We start from the raw sequence: 19,418 nt of genomic DNA, 5'->3' as shown, positions 1-19,418 counted from the left end.
AATCTCCCACATGGGTGCAGGGGCCCAAGCACCTCTGCTGCTTTCCCAGGTGTGTTAGCAGGTAGCGCGATCAGAAGTGGAGCAGCCAAGACTCAAACCAGTGCCTATATGGGATGCCAGCACTGCAGATAGCAGTTTAACTCACTAAGCCACAGCACTGGCCCTGGGCCCATTCATTTCTTAGATAATATACCTCTGCAAACCAAATATTAAATTATAGAAAGGCTCTCATATTAGTTGAGAAAACATGGCCACCTGGGCCACCCCAAATTCCAGCAACCAAAGGACTAACGCCTGGGAACCAGGGCACCTGTCCTGATCATGGTTGTTGGTAAATATTTCCAGCAGGTCTCTCTCTCTCTAGGGCATCTTGCATCTCTCTCTGATGTGATACATGATGTATTGATTTTGCCACTTAGCTCTCAATGCTAATCTTGTATTTCAAGTTCTTGACAGAACCTCACAGTAATCCTAAACACTGACGATTCATACAAGGCAGGGAAGACTGAAAATTCATTGTACAGTCCGCTGAGCTGTCAAACAAGGGCGCAGAGGGGAAGTGCTTCTCTCCCGAGCAACACTACCTCCTAGGGCACTTCCAACAAGGACCCTTAAGGAAGAAGCCCAGGGATGGCAGCCATCAGCCATAGTCACAGCACCCATTCCCCAAAGACAAGGGGAGAAAGCAATTGGACATTTTCCTGTTTATTTGTCTTAATCCAAGAACCAGTACATGGATGTCCCCAATGGAAAACTGACGTATTATAAAAAAAAAATTCATGGAAGAAAGAATGGACACTGTATTCTGAAAAAGCATAGCTGCTTAGGAGTATAAAGTTTAAAATTCATACCATAAGGATACAGGTCCTCAAAATGCACTGCCCCCTGATTTGGTACCTTCGGTGTGAGGCTCCTCTAGGGGAAATGTTCTCAGTTTTTAAAAGAAGCAACTACTTCATTGGACTGTGGTACATGGTTTGCCACAAATTCATCATCAGTGTGGTGTTGCTCTTTGGAACATTTGCAACACTTTCAATTTCATCAAGCCCAGAGAGGAGGGTTTCTAAAAGCAGTCAGCTCACTCCCCACCGAGTTGCAGAAGGAGATTCCTTTGGCACTAAAGCATCGCCACATAATTTGTAGCTGTGGGTGTCCCGAGGGGAAGATCCACACAGGGCACGGTGAGGAAACCTTCTTCTTATTTCAGCTGTGAACTGCTGATAGAACTCCCTTATTCTGACAGTCAGTGACAACAGCTGGGGCTGTTAAAAGCAAACAAACAAATATTGCCTTTCAGTACACTCTGTCCCTTTAAACTAATTGGTACAAGATCTACAATTAGCATCCAGTGTTTTACATACTGAAAAAACAGTGTGTGATTCCTAAACTTGAACCATTTACCTAGTATAGGATCTGACTTAGTGAGTGTTTGATGAATGACTAATGTCAGAATGTATGAATGCATGAATGATTAAATAAGCAACTCAGCAAAATTACTTTCTCCCTGGGAAGTCTCACAGATCGAAAAAAACAAATTTACACTTTTTAATTATTGTCTAGCAAAAAGGACACAGGTCCTAGAGTAGTGGATGGCAACTTTGCTAAGTGTCGACCGGCCATCGTTTCGATGAGAAGAGAAACTACTGATCAGAATGAAAGCTAAGTGCAAAGACTTCCAATGTGAGTGTGTAAATGAATGTGTGTGTGTATGTGTGTGTACACACTTGCGGGCTGAGAGGGGAGACCTGAAGGAACTGGAGAGCAGTGTCTCGGAGCTGCACAGCCGCATGCGTGTACACTGTCTCTGTGATCTGTAGCCTGGCACTCAACTCTTCTAGGAAGCCCCGAGGTGCCCTGAGAAGAGCAGAAGGGTGCACACAGACGGAGGTGCCAATCTGCAGCTTGCCAAATTTACCTTCCTCCTTGAACCTCACCTAACTCATCCTGAACAGGGGGCTAATAAAATTTACCTGTCCAGGTTGTTACGGAGAAACAGGTAACGATAGCCAGCATGTATATGCGTAAAACTGACTATGTGCCAGGCACTGTCCTATGCCTCATTTAAATCTCAGAGGAGCCGTGGGAGATGCTCTCTCCCTTTGCAAGTGATGAGTTAAGTAGCTACCCGAGGTATATAGCAGAGTGTCTGTGCACAGGAGATTCTCAACAGATAACAATGACCATTCCTTATTGTCATAGTCCTAACGCTTTCCATGCCCTCTGTCAGCTGGTCCTCAGGATGAGCTGCTTTGAATGGCGCCTGACATCTCCCAGGCGTTTGATACCCATTTGTTAAGCTTGTGAATGCATCTTTGCTGCACCCAAGAACTCACTGAGGCTTAGATAAGGAACTTGCCCGTCACACAACACAACCAGAACGTGAACCTCCCAGAGTCACTGTGGAGCCCGTGATCTTAACCAGTCAGGTGTGGTCTCTGCAGCATCTCCTGGGATTAGCAAGAACAGATCAGGTTTGGGGCGGGTGGGGGTGGCAGGCACACACCTGTGTGGGTCAGAGTCATCTCTAGTGGCTGGGACAGAACACCCGCGGGGTCGTTCAGCAAACATGGAATGAATCATCATTCCTCTCTCTTGTTCTGCCTTGTTCAGTCCCCTCTGGTATCCTTGCAGCCTTCAAGTTCTAATTCTAGAAGAGAGGAAAAAAAATATTAGAAATCATACTTTGAACTATCCATCATTTAGCTAAGACTTCTTAAGGGTTCTTAAGTAATCAGTCATTTGAGGTTTAGGATTGTATTTGAGGGAAGAGGGCTGTAATGAGAGTGGGGGAAGAATGCGATCCATTTTAATATCTAATTTTCACATGTTGCCAAATAGGTCCAGAAAACCTGACTTCAAAGAAGACTGACTTGAAAAGAATGAAATGTGACTCAAAATATTATACACTGATCCGTAAATGAACAGGAATGTTGAATTAACCACCTGTCTATGCATTATTTCTATAATACTGAGATGTGACCAAAGCCTCAAAACTGACATTCTCTGATTTAGAATTGGAAACGCTAATGGGTATATGCTTCGAGCATGGTGGACTAATTATTAAAATCGATCATTCTTGGTTTCTCATTACCTTGATGTGACTGAGCATGGATAAAAACTAAATTTTAAGAAAGAAAGAAAGAATAGCTCGTTACCAAATACTAAACAGCTTCAGTAACTTCACGCCAGGCTGTGAAGGACATTTGTGTCTCGTTATGACAAGGAATTCTTCATAATGTGTGCCTAGCATATAGATTGCATCCTTTATTTGAAGCAATAAATGAGTCATCCTTAGTAGCTGATGGAAATAAATAGGCAGGCAAAATTTAAGGGGATGCAAGAAAGACCGACCAGTGGGACTCTATAATAATTGCTTGTCACCGTAGCATCAAGCAGTTCATCCTTGTAGGGACTCGTTTTGTGGCTTGGCCATTATGTTCTCTGGATGGGGGAAATGCAGTAATTCACAGAAAAGCAATGACAGGATTCTGCCCGTTTACCTAATAGTATCGACTAGACAGGAGAATTATGGCTTGCAAGGAAAGAGACATTCTATATTTGGAATTGTTTTTGCTGCCTTTGTGCCCAATCAGAATTTTTCTCATTTTGAAAATATCAATAGCCTTGAGACGGACCACAGACAGGACTCCTAGTTTATTTTTTTTTTTATCTGAATAGAAGAGTACACAGTTTCCAGATTCTGCCCAATTACTTGCTTACAGAAACCTCTGCCGGGGCTGGGAGGAAGCGGGGAAGAGAGGCTATGCTTTAGCGCCCCTTGCTGGTCAACCTGTAGAAAATCTGTGCACCATTGGCAGGACGCAGGTTTCAACAAAAAGAGCTGCACGCTGCAGTCAGAAGGCAAGGAAGCCAAAATGACCTGACCTGGACATTGCAGCTTAGCACGAGGAGTCACTATGAGCATGAGATGATGCACTTGGAAGTGCACATGCACGCTAGGAGAAAGCTGCAGTCTAAACTACAATTAACAAAACCTGCATGTTGGAGCCACTGCCTCCGACACTGGCAGCCCATATGGGCACCAGTTGGAGTTCCAGCTGCCCAACTTCCGCTCTGGCTCCCTGCTAATGGCCTGGGAAAAGCAGGAGAAGATGGCCCAAGTGTTTGGGCCCCTGACACCCATGTGGCAGAGCTGGAGGAAGCTCCTGGCTCCTGGCTTTGGCCTGGCCCAGTGCTGGTCCATTGCAGCCATCTGGGGAGTAAACCAGAGGGTGGAAGATCTCTCTTCCTCCCCTGCCCCATAACTCTAACTTTCAAATAAATAAATAAATAAATCTTTTTTAAAAATACATGTTTAGCCTAAGCTTAACTTGAAAACAAATCAGGAGTCGGGGTGCAATGTTTGGTCTAACTGTTGAGAGGTCACTTGAGATACTTACCTACCGTATCAGAGTACCCGAGTTTGAGTCCCAGCGTCACTCCTAACTCTAGCTTCCTGCTAATGTGCATCCTGGAAGTCAGCAGGGGATGGCTCAAGTACTTAGATCCCTGCCACCCACGGGGGAGACCTGGATTGAGTTCCCAGGTTCTGGCTGTCACAAGCATTTGGAGGCTGAACCACTGGAGACTGGAGATAAGATTCATTCTCTCTCTCTCTCTCTTTCTCTCTCTCTCATAAGTAAAGTAATAAATAAATAAAAATTAAAATAAATAAATCTAGGTAACCATATTCCTAATGAATGTACCGTTGTAGAATAACAAACTCTTTCTAGGCCCAGAATATGATTTTGCTTGATTATGTCTCCAAAAAATATGTCCAGCCTCTCAAACCATAAGAGAAACAATAGAAAGGAAAAAAAAATCCCTAGTGGAATTTGCAACTCAAGCTAAACTCCAAAAATAATACAAAAGCCTCCTTCTACAGATGCAAAACGACTGTATCCATAGTAATGCATTAGATAAATGATAATTCTATTACAATCTGTACTAGTGGATTCTGGATATGATGGATCTTATTTGATTTTTTTCAGGATGTGGTTATATTACTTTTATAGTAATATAAAACACTTTAGCTATAACATAGCTACACTAACAATCTGTCCACTAAAGCTGGCTAATTCCTAGGATTCCACAGGGAGCCGTCAGACCTAACCCATCAATGTCTTCAGATCATCAGCAGAGCTGAGGTTAGCATTCCATCTCCTCCCTCACAAGCACCTGGAGACCAGGACAGGTGGTAGCCTGGGCAGCTGTGCAGGCCCACCCCAGACGCCCCTGCCTATAGAAGGTTCTGGCAGGAAGCTGCAGTTCGCGTTGGTCCTTGCAAAGCCTGGAAGGGAATTCAAGGGCTCCAGCATAGCCAAAGCATCCTGCAAAAGACCAAAGCTAGAGGACTCACACTTTCTGTTTTCAAAGCTTAATACCAAGTTACGTCACCAAGAGAAGGCAGTACTGGCCTAAAGACAGACGTTATCATAGATCAGTGAAATAGAACTGAGAATCCAGAAATAAATCCTTCCATTTGTGATCAACTGACTTTCATCAAAAGTGCCACAATAATTCAACAGAGAAACTTCCAGACTGTGCAACAAATAATGCCAGGACAAGCTGGATAGTACATGCAGAACGAAGCCAGGGATAGATATTTGACCTGGTAGCTTAAGACACGGCCGCCTGCCTCCCACATCTGAGTACCGGGGTTTGAGTGACCTTTTCGAGTCCAGTTCCCTGCTAATGTCCATCCTCAGGTGGCTGGGCTCTGCCATCCACATGGGAGACCTGGATGGAATTCCTGGCTCCCAGCTTCAGTATACCCATCCCCAGCTGTTATGGGTATTTAGGGAGTGAGCCAGAGGATACGAGATCTCTGCTCTGTTCCTGTCTCTCTGCCTTTCAAATAAAATTTAAAATTGTTAAAAGAAAGAATGAAATTGGCCACACATCTTACATAACATACAAATAACTCATTCAAAATCGAACAAAGATCTAAATGTGGGGCCGGCGCTGTGGCGTAACGGGTAAAGCTGCCACCTGCAGTGCCAGCATCCCATATGGCCACCGGTTCGAGTCCTGGCTGCTCCACTTCCAATGCAGCTCTCTGCTATGGCCTGGGAAAGCAGCAGAAGATGGCCTAAGCCCTTGGGCCCCTGCACTTGCGAGGGAGACCCAGAAGAGACTTCTGGCTCCTGGCTTCAGATCAGTGAAACTCTGGCCATCGCAGCTATTTGGGGAGTGAACCAGTGGATGGAAGACCTCTCTCTCTCTCTCTCTCTCTCTCTCTCTCTCTGCCTCTCTGTAACTCTGCCTTCAAATAAATAAATAAATCTTAAAGAAAAATCTAAATGTAAAAAAACTAAAGAACTGTCAGGAAAAAAATGAGAAAATCTCTGTGACCTTGGATTTGGCAATGATTTCTTAAGACACCAAAAGCAAAAGCAACAGAAGGAAAAAACATAATGACTGACTTTACCAAATTTAAAACTTTTGTGCCTCAGCGGACACCCTTAAGAAAATGAAAATACAACAAATTTTTTACCAATCATTTATTTGATAGAGAACCATATCTAGAACCTACAAAGAATAACAACTCAATAATAAAATAAATTTAAAATTAGTTACTAATTCAAAGTGGGCAAAGGATACATGAATGACCAGTAAGTGCATGAAAAAATGCTCTATCTCACCAGTTCTTGGGGAAATGCAAATCTAAATCACAGGAAGATGCCGCGTGACACTCTCTAGGAAGGCTATAATGAAACAGACAGATGTTAACAGGTGTTGACGAGGATGGAGAGAAACTGCCACCTTTATACATCGCCGGTGAGCAGCTTACACGGTGCAAGCACTTCAGAAAAGAGTACAGCCGTCTCTCACATGTTATCCATTCCCATTTGACCCAGAAGTTCTGCTCCAGGATATTTACCCAAAGCACAGGAACACACGTGCCTGCCCAGAAACGCCTGCCTGAATGTTCAGAGCAGCGTTCTTGAGAACTTCCGTGGCCAAGATGCCGACGAGGGAGGTTCCTGATGCGTTCCCTTCCTGACTTGTCCACAGGTGCCTCCTTGCTGGGTTCTCTCGTGGCCTTTCCTCTTTGCTCCCATGGAGCACTCTCTGTCCCCATCAGGGTACTAATCCTATCAGACCAGGGCTCCCCCTGTGACTTCAGTCACCTCCTTAAAGACCTTACCTCCTAATGCAGTCACGCTGGGGCTTAGGGCTTCAAAATAAGAATTTTCTGGAGATACAATTCAGTCTACAATATCCACTTATGTGAAATATTCAGAAGAGACAAATCTATAGAAATGAAAAGTAGATTAGCATTTGCCAAATTTGAAAGACGGGAGAATCAGCGGTGGCCGCTAAGGAGTGCGAGGTTTCTTTTTGGGTAGTGAGAATGTTCTGAGATTGACTGTGATCATGTTTGCACATCCCTGTGAATTTACAAAAGCCACTGAATTATGCGTTTTTGAGGACAACATTGTATGCTAAGAGAGTTATCAATAAAGCTGTTATAAAATACAAAGGCCTAAAGGGTACAGGAAGTATCATTAGTGAAGTCTTGCGAGGTAGCGGGGTTGCACCCATTTTCATGGAGCTCAGGGCCAGGACTGGAGTCTTCAGATACACTCAGGGAAGGAAGAGCCTAGTTCTGCGGGGAAACCTTAGATTAAGGAATTCTGGGCAAAAGGGCGGCTATCAGATCTGGGGCACACGGCTTGACTTTCCTAACGCCAAACTTGGTCTGAAGTTGAGTCTCAGAGGGTTGGCCTAAAGCTCCTTAAACCACTTCCCAAGGCCAGCATTGGTATGAGGACCCAGAGGATGACAACCCAGGCTGGGGAGAAGCGAGCTCCTGAGCTCCAGCTCAGCTGGGTCCCATGCGGCCCGAGGTCACCTCGCGTGGCTTCCTGACTTCCCTCTTCCATTCCTTCAGAGGGAGGACGTTGGCTTCCCATCCCTCCATGTTCCTGTCTCACGAGCTTGGGGACTTCAAAGCGTAAATCTGCCAAACTGCACTCACTAAGCCCATGTGCTGTATTGTCCTTGTCGGATTACTCATCGATCAGTTCCAAGACACAAACTTTGACGTCTGCACTCCTGGGTCTTGCCCACTGCCGAACACTTAGGAGGTGCTCCACAGATGTTGCTAAATAAATGAGTAAATTAGTATTTTGGCTTTCTCATTTAAAAAAAAAATATTTACTTGAAAGGCAGAGTGACAAGGGTAGAGGGAGAAAGGGGATACAGAGAGAGAGAGAGAGAGATCTTCTATCCACTGTTTCACTCCCCAAATGCCCACTATAGCCAGGGCTGAACTGGGCCAAAGCCAGAGACCAGCAGTTCCATCCAGGTCTCCCATGTGGGTGGCAGGGACCCATGTACTGGGGACATCTGCTGCCTCCCCAGGTGCATTAGCAGGGAGCTGGATGGGAAGCAAAGAGGATTTGAACCAGCCCATCTGGTTCAATGACAAGGCTCACCCCAACTTTCTCATTTTTAACTTGTTAGTATATGTATAACTTCTTGCTTCTGCTAGACTAAGCCATTTTTGGAACTAACTCCAGACACCTAACTAAAGCATTGGTTTTTCCAGACTTGACATGTTTGTCAGTAACAATAGTTAAACATTTATTAAATATTGCTTGACAGGGCACTGCATTAAACAATTTATATTCATTATCTCATTTAATTATCACAATAAACACTTGAGTAGATCTTTTTCTTTTTTTAATTGCAATTGTGTTTTATGTTTAGTTTTTCTACATTAAAAAATTAATGGGCATATAAAGTTTTTACATATTTATGGGGCATTATGTGATTTGGTTTTAAATTTTTTATTAGCAGATCTTTTTCTTACTCCCATCTTACGGATGTAGAAACAGGCTCAGAAGGGTTAAGTGACTTCCCCAGAGGCACAGACGTAAGAGTAGTGAAGCCATGGTTCAGACCTTGGGACTCCAAGGCCTAGGGTCTTACTCTCTGTATGACCGTGACCTCCCAGTGTTTTTCATTTTGCCATGTACCTTTGTCAGAGGTACAAAACAAGGGTCGTGGCTTGAGATTATTCCTGCGACTGTCAGGCCCTTGTCTGAAGGGTCCTTGGCCTCCAAGATTAGCAGATCCTCGACAGGGCCAGAATCTCACCTAATTCATCAAACAGGCTGCAGGGTTCTGAGCTATCCTCACTCCTGCCCAAGCTGCCCCTTGCAGTGAGGGGACCCTGAAACATCAGACACACATTCAAAAGAGTGGGCGGGCTTCTTCCCTTCGGTCAGGAGTTCAGTCTGCCATCAACCAAAAGCAGAAAGGCTCTGCGGGCTGTCTGCCCTGCCTACTGCCCCAGAGCGCCCACACTTTTCACTTCTTGCTCTCGTGTTCCCACGTGCGTCTCAGCTGCACTCCAGAGTTCTGCACACAAGGAGAACTCCACACCTGAGCTCAATGCTCACCAGGGTGGAACAGTCGGACATTTCAGAGCCGTCTCAGCCCGAGGTGCTTCCGAAAGGCACGCACGAGACGTCTGAGAGCTGCTGCCAGGGACTCGGCAGCTTCCACGTTGATCTCAGGAAAGGAGACGCAATGTCTGCTCGTTCCATGCCTACCATGTCCCAGTGCACACAGCCTGGCGTCTTGCTGATTTTCTCTTCGCCTCTGGTACCATGGCCCTGTGTGTGTTAGGACCAGAAAGCACTCAAAACCATCATCTGCGAGAGATCTGGGGAGATGGTCGTGCCCAGACTGGGGGCAACTGCTGTTCCAGATGAGCCTGGAGTCGAGACAAGTGTCTGTGACCAGGCAAGTTAAAGCAGAAGCCAAGTTCATCCTCATGCTCAAGGTGTCAGCGTGTCTAGGATCCAACTGGAAGTCAAGGAAAAGACAGAATGAGCAACGCCAGTGGTGTGAACGGTCCTCAGATTCTTCCAGGGGACTGCACAAGCAGAGAAGAAGTCTGGCCATTGCCCCTGGATTCTTCTTTCTTAAAAAAAAAAATTATTTTTTATTTACTGGAAAGGCAGAGTTACAGAGACAGCTTCCATCTGCTGGATCACTCCCCAGATGGCCGCAACAGCCAGCACTGGGCCGGGCTGAAGTCAGGAGCCTGGAACCCAATCCAAGTTTTCCCTGTGTGTGGCAGGGACCCAAGGACTTGAGCCATCAGATGCTGCTTCGCAGATGCATCAGCAGGGAGCTGGGTTGGAAGTGGAGTAGCGGGGACTCACAGCGGCATCCTAAGAGGGATGCACGCCCCCCAAGCAGCAGCTTCACCGACTGCACCATAATCTCCACCAAACTCTCCTTTCAAAACCCACTCCTACATCCTCACCCAAACCTGTGGGGCGCTGAGCTACTGCTACTAACGGCCACATAAGTAATACTTCTCCCATCTCGGGCCTAGTTCCATGATGTCGCTTGTTCTCTGCCGATGGCTGTGTTGTCCGTGAAGGCAGAGCTACAGTGCCTTGCTCATCATTCTACTGCCAGAACCCAACACACAGCTAAATTAATGCAGTTTTCCCTTGCCAAAATGAATTATAAGGCCAATGCAGAAGAAATACCTGGCAAAAAATGGAGCTGAGAATTGAATCTCCGGTGATGGAGAAGTATGGACAAGCACAGGATTCCCTTGCACTAAGAATGGGCCAAGGCTTAGAGGCAGGCATTGGCATACCTCTCAGCTGCCTCTTGGGGCGCCAGCATTCCAGATCAGGGTGCCTGGATTCAGATCCCAACTCCGCCTCCAACTCTGGCTTCCTGCTAATGCACACTGCAGGAGGCAGTGGCTCAAGTTGTTGAGTGCCTGACACCCACAGGGAAGACCCAGGTTGAGTTCCTGCTCCTACCTTTGACCTGGCCCAGCCCTTGCTGTTTCAGGAATTTGGAGCATAAACCAACATATGGGAGATCTCTGTGTGTGTGTGTGTGTGTCTGTGCCCTTCAAATAAATAAGTAAATGCTTAAAAAAAATGAGGGGCCCAGCATTGTGGCACAGTGGGTAAAGCCGACACCTACAATGCCAGCAACAAAACTGGGTGCTGGCTCATGTTCTGGTCCTGGCTGCTCCACATTCAATCCAGCTCCCTGTTAATGTCCTGGGAAAAGCAGTGGAAGATGGCCCAAGTGCTTGGGCCCCTGCCACCCACGTGGGAGACCTCTCTATCTTTCCCTCTCCCCCCCAGCTCTGCCTTTCAAATAAATAAATAAATTTTTTAATAAATTAATCTTAAAACAAACCAAAAAAAATGAATCAAGCTCTATCTGCTTGAGGGAGATTTGCCTTGAGATGCTAAGCTTTTTAAAGATGAAGACATTTTTAATCATTTTAACACCTTTCAAGGCACTATAAAGCTTGGCTTTTAAAATTATTCTTTCCCTGTTTGTATTTCCAAACAACATATCATATTTTAAAAGCCAACCTTTTTCTTTTGTCTAACTTTAAATATAATATACATATATATTGAAATATAGAATATTTTGAAGACACTAAAAGAAGAGACATCAGAGGATACTATTTTCACAATGTTCCCTTAGATTTTCAGGAAATTTGAAGAAGCCTAATTTTTCTGTTGTAAAAATGTTTATTGGAATGCACCTCTATTTTACTTTAAGATTTTTTTCATTTAATTAAGAGGAAGAGAGATAGAGAGAGAGAGAGAGAGAGAGCGAGCGAGCTTCCATCCACTTATTCACTCTCTGAAAGCTGAAATGGCCGGGGCTGTGCTGGGGCCAGAGCCGGTGGCCAGGAAGGCAAGCCAGGTCTTCCATGTAGGTGGCATGGATCTAATTACCTGAGCCATCACCACTGCCTCCCGGGGTCAGCACTGGCAGGAAGCTGGAGTCGGAAACAGAAATGGGAACCAGAGTTAGGCACTCAGATATGGTGCAAGGACGTCTTAACCACCAGGCCAAACCTTCAAACCTTCCTGTTTGAAATCAAAATTATTTTCAAGTGTCAAATTGACACATTAGTCATCTTCTAGTTGCCCCCTCAACAATCTTACGGACCATGGTTGCATTTGGCATATAAATGTACCAATACCAATCAGTTCCTTGTGTGCCTTGTTTTGAATCTGCACTGTTTGGTGAAGCTCCTAAAAGGACTTTTTCAATTCGAATGTGCTGTCCAAATTTTCTACCACTGAGATCGTCGTCCAGAAGATTTTCACCTGGTAGTTCACAGAAAAAAGTCCACAGTAAATCCCTCAATTAAAAGTCAACCTTCTCCCTCCGTATTTCATCCAAACGCAGCCTCTTGTTGGAGAGCCTGACTGCACCCCCTGGTTTTCCTGAGTCAGTTTGACGTTTACCTTCTGTTATTGACTGTTGGGTTCCTTATGTCTGTGCATTCCCTCCCCTTGCGAAGTGTGTGCCTATGTGCCCAGAGAAAGGAGAGGTAATCAGAATATTGCAAGCGCCAAATGGAAATACAAACAGGGCCATGTGTGATGAGCGGAAACAGAACAATGTACTGAGAGCTAAGCCTGGGAGAGGCGCGGGTTGGATGCTTTTCACAGCCCTAGCAAAGGGCTTCTGGATACAGGTGGTGGAAGCAAATTGCCTGTCAAGTGACTCCCTTCAGAACGAGGCCAGCCATGTAGAACGGCCACAGTACACCAGGGCCTCGCTTCTGCTGTCCACAGCATCAGGCTCCTCCAAGCCGGTGCAGGAATGACAGCCCTGCAGGGCGGGGGCCACTGCGAAACCATCAGTCAAAGGAGATGGGGATGAGGAAAGGGGGAGGGGAGCTGAAATAAGGCTGGTGGGGGAGGGGAGGTGGAGCAGGCAGAGGGGAAGGAGGAGACAATGCCCATTTATCTCCAGAATCTCTCAGAGTCCAGGGATATACAGCAAGCGAGAGGAAGGAAGAGCGTAGGGGCCTTGCTTGTGTTTCCCCCAGGTCAGTGTTCTCAGATGCCGAGGGAAACGCTCCGGCCTTCTCCAAGCTCACACACACACACCCACACACACACACACACTTCCCAGGCCCTTCCCTGTGCCCGTTACCTCTGTGCCGACAAGGGCAATGATGGGGCGGATGTTCGGAGCAATGGTCAATTCGCCGCTCGGGATGCCCGCGTCCCACATTATAGTCCCTGGGCTGGAGGCCCAGTTCCACTCTCAATCCAGCTTCCTGCCGATGTGCACCCTGGGAGGCAGTGGTGACGGCTCAAGGACTTGCGTCCCTGCCACCCACGTGGGAGACCTGGATTGAGGACAAGCTCCTGGCACAGTCCTCTTTCAGGCATTTGAGGAACATAGGACATTTCTCATTCTCTCTCTCTCTCTCTCTCTCTCTCTCTCTATCTCTCTCTCTCACACACACACACACACACACACACACAGTATGCAGGCTGCCCTGTAGCCAGTGCATGGTCTCCTTTCTTTCCATTTAGCTCTTGTGCAAGACAGAAATTTTCCTGGACAGCAAGAGTGTGTCACTCTCAAAAGTCCAGATCCGTTCTAAATCACTTCCTCATACTACAGGGAACCTGCTTTTTTCTCCTCTGGAGCCACCCTCCTCTCCCTGCAGGTAACTTTCCATTGATGCCACAGAGCGGTGCAGCGCTGCACCAACTCTGGCCCCTCGGGTGCATTTCCCAGCCTCCACATTGGTCTGGCAATGCCAGGGAGGCCACCAGGCTTAACAGCAGGACCCACAGCTGCCGGCTTGAAGGAAACTCTGGCTTCCAAGGACCACATTGAACAAGAGAAAGCTCAATAAATGGAGGCTTCAAGGTCAAAGGAGAGGAGATGCTGGGTGGCAAATTCAGGTGAACATTCAACACCTGGATGCTAAGGCCAGAGCCTCAGGGAGGGGCAGTGGAGGCAAGAGTCTTGGGCAATCAGAGCAGAGAGAGCAGAGACCATAGCTGGGTGCCTGAAGGCAGACGCTTTGGCAAGAGCAACCTCGACTCCCCAGGGTACCTGGCACAGGAGAGGCGCCAGGACCTGATGACTCAGCGAATGACTATGCAATGACCCGAGCTTTCTCTGAGAAAGCAGGACAAGCTCCATGCTCTTAAGGAGGCCGGCGCCTGCCTTTGGAGAGCCCAGCCTGCTTGCCTTCCTAAGCCTGCTTTCTCAATTCCCGTCCTGGGGAAACAGAAGGCCACGGCCAGGTTCACTGAACCAGGGCAGCATTTTGATACCAGCAGACCTGGGCCCGCCACAAGAGTCGTGCACTTGGCAGGAACACCACCGTGCAGTCGGGCAGAAAGCACATCTGTGCCTCATTGATAATGTAATCACCTACATTACATTTTTAGCCTGGAGCACCTGTGCACAGCCCAGAACGCCAGCCCAGGGCAACCATTCTGATGGAGGTAATATTAACAGCTCTCATTAAAACTGACAATGAGAGCAGTGCCCGGTAGCACGGCTGCAAGGAGGCGTCAGTCCACATTTCCATTAGAGGCCCCTGTTTTTGGAGTTCTTAACTCAACCATGGAATTATGCTTTGCACCGAGCTAAAACCTGAAAAGGAAACTCCCAAGAGGCAAAGAGAGTGTGACTCTTGGAGCCGTGAGACTACGTCAGGTGTCATTTCCCATCTGCTCAAGTTCAACTCTACAGCACATGGAGGGTCACTATTTTCCTACCCTCTCTGGACAGTGGGGAAAAAAATAGCATTAGCATAGAAGATTTGTCTCTAAGCCAGCCCCTGGGAAGTGTGAAAGTCTTAACTCTTCCCTACATCGGGGCTGCTCAGAGCCCTGTCACAATGACAGCGTGTGGCAATCATTTGGCCTTGGTGCATACCTTTGTGTTTTGTTTACCACTACCTGTCCAAAACAAAGAAGTGAAGAATTCCAAGGGCTCCACCTGGGACTTAATGCGGTTGCCCTGAGCTGGAGCATGCTCACTTTCAACACAGCATCTTTCTCGGATGAAGGGGAGACCAAAAGACATGCATTTCCCTGGCAACACTTGACAAGGATTCTGTTATATTTTACTTTGACCCAAAAAAGGTGTCGTGAGCTGCATTCCCAGCCTGGGTGCGGCAGGTGAAATTATTTGTCTATAAATCTTCTCCTGCTTTTGAAGGTAGAGCAACTGTTGTTCCTGCAAAAATATGAAGGAGTATGCTCACAGATGATTGCTTTAGAAAGATGAGATAACCTTTTTAAAGCAAGGGAACTTTTTTTTAAAAAAGGATTTACTTATTTTATTGGAAAGGCGAGTTACAGAGAGGAAGAGAGAGAGACAGAGAGAGAGAATTTTCTATTTGCTGGTTCACTCCCACAAATGGCTGCAACAGCCAGGGCCGGGCCAGGCCAAAGCCAGAAGTCTGGAACTCCAGCTGGGTTTCTTGTGTGAGTGCAGGGGCCCAAGCACTTGGGTCATCTTCTGCTGCCTCCCCAGGCTAACAGGGAGCTGGATCAGAAATGGAGCAGTAGGGATTTGAACTAGTACCATTGACAGTGGGTTAATCCACTGAGCCACAGTGCCAGTCACAATTTCTGCTAACAAGTATTGCTTGGGAGGAAAAAGGTCATTTTGGTTGTTAGTAACCCCTGTTCCCTCCTCCACACACCCCAAGAAGTACAAGGAAGGCTCAGATCATATTATGCTGCTTCTCTTTAAAATTTTTCAGTGGCTTCCTGTTGGAGTTGGGATAAGGTCCACACTCTCCTGTTGTCGACTGTGCCACTTTGCTAACGTTTTGTTTGGCTTCCTCTTGTCTCCGGTTCCGCCATCCTCTCCTCCCTCACCTCGGGGACTTTGCACTAGCACATCCCTGCCTGCGCTGCTTTGCTTCCCACACTCAGCAGAGCTGCTTCGTCGTATTCTTCCAGGGTGGATGCCACCTGTGCCTGCCCTGTCTGGGTGGCTGCTCTCTCCCAACAGTCTCCATGTCAGTCCCCTGGTGATTCCTTTTTACTTTAACACAGTCATTGCTTTACTGATCTGCCTTGCCTTTGAATGCCCGGCCATCTAAAAGTGGGCTTTGTGAGAGAAAAGCTCTGTGCCATCATTGTGTTAGCAGCACGTGGCGTGCACTGTATGCTCAATGACTATTGCTCTATAAGTAAATTCGGCTTTGTATATAAGATCATGCATTATTGTTTAAGCTTTAGTAGCCATTATTCTCTTTGTAGGCTATATAACAGAATAATTTCTCTGTAGTCTTGATATAACTTGCACTTTGCTGAAAGGAACTAGATTCCCACACAAAATGACAGGCTTGGAAATTGGAGGGGTAAGGCAATGCTGTTCTGTTCCACCTGTCTGCCTCTCCCTAGCTGGAACAGTCCCAGATTTCTGTAAGATGTTTACAGAACTAACCGAGGTGCTCCCCGTGCACCGTGAATGTCTAGAAACCAGAGTCTTTTTTTTCTTAGTGTATATCTCCTCACTTTACTCGTTTGAAAGGCAGAGAGGCCAAAAAAGACAGGCATTATGGCATTAAGGGAGGGCTGCCGCCTCCTAATTCCCTCTCCAAATACCCACAGTGGCTGTGGCTGGGCCAGGCTGAAGTTGGCAGCCTGGAACTCCATCCAGGTCCTCCCTGTGGATGGCAGAACCCAACTACCTAAGCTGTCACTGCAGCCTCTCCCCAGGTCTGCCTTGGCTGGAAGCTGGCACTGGGAGAAGAGACTTGATCTCAGGCACCCCAGTATGGGATAGAGGCACCCCAGTTGGCATCTTGAATGCTACAGCAAATGCCCCTGGTAGAACCAAGATTCTTGACTGGATGTTCTTTGATGTCTGAACTCTGACTTAACAGAAGCCAAGTGCCACGTTTTAGAAATGTTTGAAAACTAAATGAATGTTCCATCTTGGCCTGAGTCATGCAGTGTGTTAAGCCTTGTCCTGGGGATGAGGATTTCACAGTGAGTAAAAATCATTTGGGAACAAGGCCCCCAAGCCTCAGGACCATCTCTGGAAAGGCAGAGTTAGTCAAGAATTAATAACCCACGATTCTCCAATTAAACTGTTCAAGATATAATACTCATGCTTTGAAGAAAAAATAAAACCATGTGTTTAAATGGCAGCTCTGGAAGCTTCTTACAAGGGTCAGACCCCATATTAGAAGTGCTTATACAACTTGGGTACACTCTGACGGTCGACAATAGCTTACTCTCAAATACTTTCCCAAATTCTTTCCTCTCTGCTGCTTGCTAAAATTTGGTTGACTAGTAGGAAAAGAAGAAGAGGTTTAGGTAAAATTGTTTTAAACTTGCATAAGAATATGACATTGGGGCTGGCATTGTGGCACAGTAAGCTAAGCCTGCAACGTCAGCATCCCATATAGGCACTAGTTCATGTCCCTTTTGCTCCACTTCCAATCCAGCTCCCTGCTAATGAGCCTGGGAAAGCAGTGAAGATGGTCTGAGTGCTTGTGCCCCTGCACCCACGTGGGAGACCCAAGTGAAGCTCTTGGCTCCTGGCTTCAGCCTGGCCCAGCCTTAGCCATTGCAGCTCTTTGGGGAGTGAACCATCAAATAGAAGATCTCTCTCTCTCCCTCTCTCTCTCTCTCTCTGTAACTCTACCTTTCAAACGAATAAATCAAAAAAAAAAAAAAAAAAAAAAGAATGTAACCTTTACCAAGTTACTCTCTAAGCCTCAGTTTTGTTGTCAAACCACCTCCCAAACTAGTTGGAGGATTTGCTATGGAACCCCCAAACTTAGACCCGCTCACCCAACACGTCAAAAGCCAATCACTGACATCAGAGCGATAGAAGAAAGTTGGTATTTATTGCAAAGTGCAGAGCAAGAGCCAGACAATTGTTGCTTAATTCTTGGGCTCCCCAGGGAGCCAAGGGGAAGGTTTTTGTAGATTGAAACTGAGGCTGAGAGACGTATGCTCAGCTCGTGTCCAGTTCCTGGTTGGTCAGTGGTGCTGTGACCTTTCTTTGATGAATCAGTGGTGCCATGCTCTGGCAGTGGGGGGAAGGGGTTACCTGTAAGTGGTAGTCACCTGTTGCCCTAGACCTAGAAGTTCCCTTCCTGTACCTGGAATTCCCCCTACACAACCTCCCCCCTCAGACAATACTGCCCAACACGGTTTTATCTGTTGGAGAAGAAAACGGCTTATTGAATCTGGTGATTAGAACCTCTTGGGCCAGCTGTATCACTCCCTGAGTTCAGTAAATGCCTCTCAAAGGACAGGCAAGGCACCTTGGGCTAAGGGAGACAGATGAGGGGCTGGGCCCTGCCTTTACATTATAGGGGTTTGGCCTCAGTATCTTCACCTGAAAAATGGGGATAGGCGGGGCTGGCACTGTAGGAGGAAGGCTAAGGCTCCATCTGCAGCACCAGCATCCCACTTGAGCACTGGTTTGAGTTCCAGCTGCTCCACTTCCAATCCAGCTCCCTGCTAATGCTCCTGGGAAAGCACTGGAAGATGGCCCAGGTGCTTAGGACCCTGCACCCATGGGGAGACCCAAATGAAGCTTCTGGCTCCTGGTTTTGACCTGGCTCAGCCCCAGCTATTGCAGCCATTTGGGAAGTAAACCAGTGAATGGAAGATTCTCTCGCTCGCTCGCTTGCTCACTCGCTCTCTCTCTCTCTCCCTGTCCTCAAGTAAGTTATTAAAAAGATGAAGTGCTACAAGACAATTTTGATAATGTATGCAGAACACATAGCACAACATGCAGACGGGATCCATTTTAGCAGCCACTGCTGTTGTTAGTGTCATTATCAACAGCAATTCTAATGTTAGAAAAGCCCTAGGCAAACAAGAGGGGGCTTGGCTTTGCTTTTGCTTTTCTCTTAAAGAGAGGCTGGAGGGACTGGTGCTGTGGTGCTAAGCCTCCTCCTGCAGCACCAGCATCTTATATGGACACTGGTTCGAGTCCTGGCTGTTCCACTTCTGATCTAGCTCTCTGTTATGGCCTGGAAAAGCAGTAGAAGATGGCCCAAGTGCTGGGCCCCCTTCACCCATGTGGGAGTCCTGGAAGAAGCTCCTGGCTCCTGGCTTCAGATTGGCCAAGCTCTGCCCATTGCAGCCAACTGGGGAGTGAACTAGCGGATGGAAGTCCTCTCCCTCTGTCTCTCCCTCTCTCTGTCTCCCTCTTAAATAAATAAATAAATCTTTAAAAAAAAAAAAGCACACAAAAACATAAAGAAGTTCAGTAATCACTTACCCAAAACAAGCTTCATCGATTCAAGAACTCTGCTTAGACCTCAAGCAAAGCACTTGCTTACCTAGGAGAGAAAGATCACATCAACTCTGCTCAGTTCCCTGGGTTGTCAAAGATTGTAGTGAGATGCAGGAGGTAAAAGTCCTGTTTGCAGGAGCGTCTGGCTTCACACGTGTACAGTAAGCAGGCTGCTATTTCAACCACCAGGTTAGTGGCTCTCAACCTTGGCTGTACATTAGAACCACCCAGGAGCTTCAAAAACAAATCCAAATGCCCAGATCATGCAATAAGCTAGGGTAGAATCTCTGCAGGGGGAACCCATCCTCGGCGTTACTTGTCTGTTTTTTACACTCCTCAAGTGATTCCAA

At 46.8% G+C, this 19,418-nt stretch overlaps 1 protein-coding gene and 1 long non-coding RNA gene across 2 annotated transcripts in view; one reads left to right on the top strand and one right to left on the bottom strand.

The window, feature by feature from the left end:
• The window catches only part of SASH1 (SAM and SH3 domain containing 1), a 324,388-nt gene that overhangs the window by 54,746 nt on the left and 250,224 nt on the right, over positions 1 to 19,418 (top strand). The window lies entirely within an intron of this gene.
• Positions 8,568 to 19,011, bottom strand: LOC138849572 (uncharacterized). The gene is made up of 2 exons (XR_011388462.1): positions 11,751 to 19,011; positions 8,568 to 9,822 (listed from the first exon to the last, which is right to left on the bottom strand). It is a non-coding gene; the product is annotated as an uncharacterized lncRNA (long non-coding RNA).

This window comes from Oryctolagus cuniculus, chromosome 5 (genome assembly GCF_964237555.1).
Source record: "Oryctolagus cuniculus chromosome 5, mOryCun1.1, whole genome shotgun sequence".
Taxonomy (NCBI): Eukaryota; Metazoa; Chordata; class Mammalia; order Lagomorpha; family Leporidae; genus Oryctolagus; species Oryctolagus cuniculus.
This window is presented reverse-complemented; position numbering and strand designations above follow the sequence as displayed.